Source organism: Silene latifolia, chromosome 11 (genome assembly GCF_048544455.1).
Source record: "Silene latifolia isolate original U9 population chromosome 11, ASM4854445v1, whole genome shotgun sequence".
NCBI classification, from domain to species: domain Eukaryota; kingdom Viridiplantae; phylum Streptophyta; class Magnoliopsida; order Caryophyllales; family Caryophyllaceae; genus Silene; species Silene latifolia.
Genome location: NC_133536.1, coordinates 190,824,541 through 190,830,251, shown reverse-complemented (window position 1 = coordinate 190,830,251; position 5,711 = coordinate 190,824,541). Strand labels below are relative to the sequence as shown.

The 5,711-nt window shown below is 35.9% G+C and overlaps 1 long non-coding RNA gene across 1 annotated transcript; it reads left to right on the top strand.

Annotated features, from left to right (window-relative positions):
* Positions 1–704: 704 nt before the first annotated feature.
* Positions 705–3,722, top strand: LOC141615250 (uncharacterized). Its single transcript, XR_012529755.1, has 4 exons — positions 705–810; positions 910–977; positions 1,888–1,974; positions 3,389–3,722. It is a non-coding gene; the product is annotated as an uncharacterized LOC141615250 (long non-coding RNA).
* The last annotated feature ends 1,989 nt before the right edge of the window (positions 3,723–5,711 follow it).

The following is a 5,711-nucleotide window of genomic DNA, read 5'->3' as shown; positions in this document are numbered from 1 at the left end:
CGTTCTAGGCAATAAAGAACAATGAGAGATATTTATAACGGAAATTGAGTACACTTGCGATCATGAGATGTGCAAGAAGGATGAGTCCCGCACACTGTGAAAACAGTGGGAGCTATTCTTAGGCTAGAGGGCCTATGTCTTGATTGGACCTCGACACGTACTCAGAAAGTTTTGTAATGCAAATGTATACATTACAAAGGAAAACGAGTATGTAGTAAGGTTGAGTAATGTAACACCCGCAAAATTCTCATTTTGACATTTATAATTTATTTAACCGATCAATTACCTTATTTTATATTTTTAAATTATTTAATTTAATTAATTCATTTTAAGCATGAATTTTATGAAAAGAATGTTTTAAAACGTGATTTGTATAAAAATACGTATTTTAGTCGAACGGTAATAATAGTGACAATAATAATAATAATTTCCGTCTTAACTTCCGTCTAGCTATAGACCGTCACATTTCTACTTGTGGGACTAATCCTTTCTCGACCTATCGTATATCGACAACACACTCACCTACCCTCTTACACTCTACCCTTTTAAATAATTCTTATATTCTTATTATTAATATTATTAATATTAATATTATTATTATTATCATTATTAATTATTATTAGTATCTACGTCCCCACCCCCCCTTTTTCACTTCCCTTTCTTTGCTTTCACACGCAGCAAAGCAGCAACAACAATGAACCAAATCGCCATTTTCATCCCGTCTCCAACCTCAGATCCCGCCTCCATTCTCAACCAAATTCGATAATTTTTGTACCATTCTCTTCCCCTTTCCTTCCTCCTCCTTTTAAGGTAAGAAAGTCTCCTTTTTGTAGTGGTTTCGTCTTTCGCCGTCTTATAAAAGTGTCGTCTTTTAGCTTCTTTATTCCGTTTTCTTGCCCTTTTATGAAGGATTTGAAGACCCGGGGTGAGGCTCGTGCCTTGGGGACCATTTATTCGAAGAATAAGGGGCGTTTAAGGTAACACGATTCTACCGATCCTATTAATATATTATTGTTTGGGGTTGGGTGATATGTTTTTTTTATGCGACAAACGTGATTATTGTTACTCGAATATTGCGATTAGTTACATTAGTACTTATAATATATTCTATTATCTATTTTTTTTTTTGGTTATTTTAATGGGTAATGGATGAATTGTTTATATAGGAAATCAGTATGTATGTCGGTGTGTATAGCAAGATTTGGTATGTCCAATTTGATGATTAGTGTAATGGGATTTATTAGTGGTTGGTTTTATTTACCAAGGCAATGAGATTTTGGAGGCGAGAACCGAGAGGTACCTTGGTAAGCATTTGATCTTGGCATGCATTATTGTAATATTTATTTAACGAAGCTGGTCTTACTTCTTCTTATTTGGCTGGTGAGTATTTGGTTAACTATATTTGTCACTAAGATTACGAAGTACTATCATGAACCATGAAATGAGACGTTGAGATTGGGTTTGTTCTTTCGTATTGTATTCAAGTTGTCGATTCTTTGACCGAGACACATGGGTGAGTAGCTTAGAGGTATACTCTAAGTGTTGAGCAGTTCCTTTAATGGAATATTTGACAATATCGATATTGAAATTGAGATGGAAATCTGGTTACTATGGAGTATTATATTATAGGACGGAGTAATGAGAGAGATGGGGTAGAGAGTTGAGATTGAATTAATTTTTGGGACGAGAGTGACTATTTTAAGGTTGGCCTAGCAGTGGCCTGGCCGTGGCCTAGGCGGTGGCCTGGCTAAGTCGCGAGTTTGGGCCGTATCTATAAATTGTTTTGACGCTAGTTTGGTTTATTTAAAATATAATTAAATTAATTTTCGTCTCATATTTTATATAAAGATAATTCGTTAATATCGTCCTTTCACATAATTATTTTAGGTGGCTCATATGTGGTTGAAGAGGAAGAGTAATTTTGGGTTTTAGAAGCTTTCTCAAGTTTATTGCTTGTCTCTTTGCTAGCTTAAGGTAACTATTCCGAGTTACTCGACGAATAAATGTCACATTAGTAGTTGATGTTGTGTTTGTTGTTTGATAAGTGTTTAGGTGATTGATAATTATCACATGTTAGGATAGTTTATAAATTGAAATTGTAATTAATAGGCTCAAAATGAATTTTATAGTGATAATTGTAATGTTTTGTTGATTGTGCCGAAAACTGAGCCTTAATCCCTTGATCGATTCGATGTCATCAATTGAGTGATTGGTCACGCAATTTAACCTGCACTGCCGCAGGTGGGGTTGCGGGTAAAAATTCGGTTGGATGAAATTTTAAATGAATTGGATAATCGGCCTTTTTCTTGTTTTAGGCCATTCATTATATTTTTATCTCACATGTGTAATTAGTTGATTTAAGTAGCTTCTTATATTGTAAAAACGGCCCTAGATTCCCCGAAGCCTTTAATTTGGTTAATGTTGTTAGAATTGGAAATTGGTTTTGAGGATTCTGTTGGTTTATCTGCTGATTAGACTTTTATATAGCCTTTCACATGATAGAATATTAGAATTTATGTTGGTAAGTAGGACTTTTTGCCCTCTTATGGTTAAGTGGGTGTCTTAATTGACTTGTGTGGTGAGTCTTGTGTGGTGTGGGCTAAAGTATTCAAGCTGGGACTAGGTCCTAGGTGAGTATTTCGGCCTTCATCATAGATAGGTCTTTATAGTCTCTGACGAGTATATGTTCACTGCTTGATAGCCTTTGTGTTCCTGACTAGTGGATTTATATCCAAGTTGGGGCATGACCTCGGTACTTATTTTGATAGTATGGGGTCACTTAAGTACTAGCCAACCCTTCGGTGGTGTCCTTAGGGTACTCACTTCACTTTGTTTTAAAAAAAGTTGTGGGTCTTGGGTGCGGTGGTGTGTATCCGCATGTCTAGGTCTGCGCAGATTTTAGGCTAGGGTTGTGTTGTCTCTTGGCCATGTTTTCTTAATAGTAACTGCTGAGCCAAGATACCGGTTCGATTACCTTCCCTACCTCGTGGTATAGACTCGAGTTACAAAGTGACTATTGACGGTGCTAAGAACTTATGCCTGTCTTTGATATATTGCCCTTTCTTGTTTGATGATTCTATGAATCATAGAAGGTGAGATGCAAGCCGGCTATGGTTGATAGAGTTTGGATTCCTGGATGTTATGTGATTCACATGATAGTGCAGTATGAGTCGGTCTAGTATTCGCATGCTAGGACTATGTGTTGTTATATTGTTGTTCACATGATAAGCACGATTGTCTAGCATCTATATGCTAAGGCTATGTGTGATTCGTATTCATATTCTTATGTTTACATGTTATATTAATTATGACATTTCGTGGCTGGGAGAACTCGGAGTTACTCCCCACTGACTGTGGCTTTCGTATTTGTATAAAATGCGAATGACAGGTAGGTGATGCATATATGGGGTACATGAACGAGCTAGCGAGCAAAGTAACCTTGGGACCTAGACTGGTTTTATTTCATTGTGACCCTTAAACCCTTTTTATGTCACATACATTTTAGGGACATATGTCTCCCTTTCTCATATTTGGTTTGTATAACTTTGTTTCGCGACTTTAGCGATGTTTCATTCATGAGATTTATTTTGGACCTTGCATGTTTGACACCTTCCCTTTTGGATATCTTTATAACAGGTTCAGGTTTTAAAAATTACAGGTTTTTACCCAATTGAACCTATTACAAACATATCCTGTCAGTTTTTCTGTAGAATTACGTGTTTACTTTTCCGCAATAAATGAGGGTGTGACAAGTAAGGTACAAGAAGTTGATAAAACCTACTAACCAAAGCCTTCTCAAAGGCTAAACATGATGAGTCATGTTATTTCAATTGAATTGAAATGAACAACTATGTACAAGATCAAATTAGATTATAGAACATGAAATAGTAATCAGGCATTGACTATACATGTGTGATAATCGCATTTGTCGTTCGAGTTTTATTTTAAAACTCTTTTATTATACTTTGTTACATCCAAACGGGTTGTAGAGACAATTGAACCCCGTTAAAGTGAACACGGATTAGCATAGTATTCGCCCATAGTCACTTGTATGAGGTGACGTCTCGAAGTGACTAGAGTGTGATGCGATTGATGGCAAGTTCAAGTGCCATACAGTCATGTGAGATGACTAGTCGATCACATAGGCAGATGTTAGGAACACCTTGTCGGGCCTTATGACCGCTTATAGAGTTCTGGCAAATTTATATAGCCTGGTCGTGGCGAGAGCTGCTATAGTATTCAAATGAGTCGATTCTTTTGACTAAAGACTATTCACCTAAGATGGCTCAGTTTCAGATTAACTTTGATTTGTGTTACTACGACCTTCGTAAATGGGGTCAAATGGGCATATTTTGGGTTATGATGGTGTGGCTAGTCGAAGGGAATGAGTGCGATAGGAATTGTCCATCCCCTTGTCAGGGTTAAAACAATATCTCGGGGCCACTCGAGGAGTAATGAATCGAAATGCGTGGCCACGCTCGGAAAGTATCTATGATAGATAAGTCCGGTCAATCGGTTATTCTCCAGATCGAGGAAACCACTCTCGATATGATCACTTGCAAGTACGACCGAAAGACACCTTGCATTGAGTGGGAGATAGTAATAGGACAAGAGAATTGGTGACGCACACTTGTCGAGGACAAGTGGGAGATTGTTGGAATATGTGTCCTCCGACAATAATGCGATCACGATCGTTGATCATGATGATCACACGTTTAAATCTCATTATAAAGAATACAATTGGGAAGTAATATTGTTCTTGTCAATGGTCAACATATATCGGTAATGATTGGTGACTAGAGTTTGACATTCTTGTCGTGTGACGGTGGTGATCGATTGACCCCTAGGTCATACCTATAGGGCAATACTCTTAATTGATCATTTAATTAATCGTATAATGTTACGAGTTAATTAAATTACTTGAAAAAAATTGACGGACGATTTTGGAAGTAAAATTTACGTATCAAATTGAAATGTGATTAAATGAGATACGGTCTGAGTAATCGAATTGTATCATTACTCGGATGAAATTATTGTTTACAGAAACAATTAAATTTGAATGAATTATTATAAATACGATTTATGAATTGGTAAAATATTTTGGCACAAGTAATTATGAAATTACTAAGTCGATTTTTGTATGTGATGTATTTTTATTAATACGTTGATTTTTAACATGTTAAAAATTACATAGCAAATTTATGTCACATATGACATGTGACATATTGACATTTGACAAAAATAATATGGATCTCATATTATCATATGTGCCGAAAATGGGAGGTTGTTTAAACAAATATTGTGTTTGTTTAAGTTAGTGGTAAGCATAATGATAATTACTCTAATATAGGCATGCATACCTAGTGCCTTTTGTGTAAGAGCACAAAGGCCATGCATAGGCCATTTCCTACCACCCTACCCGGTTCTCCCTTGGAAAGAACAAGGAGTTCTTTTACTTATTATCTTTATCATTCACCATATGTAGTGTGTGGTTAGATAATTATTCATTCTTACTTAATAATATAATTTTTAGAGAGATAAAAATTACATCCTTCCTCATCTATTCTCCTACCCGGTTTTAGGAGCAAAACCAAAATATTTTTGGTTCATTTTTCTACTAGATTAATATTATACTAGTACTTATAATATTAATTAGATTAAGAGTTAAGCTTTGGGTATAAATCATAAGGAGAGATCCTACACTTGGATCT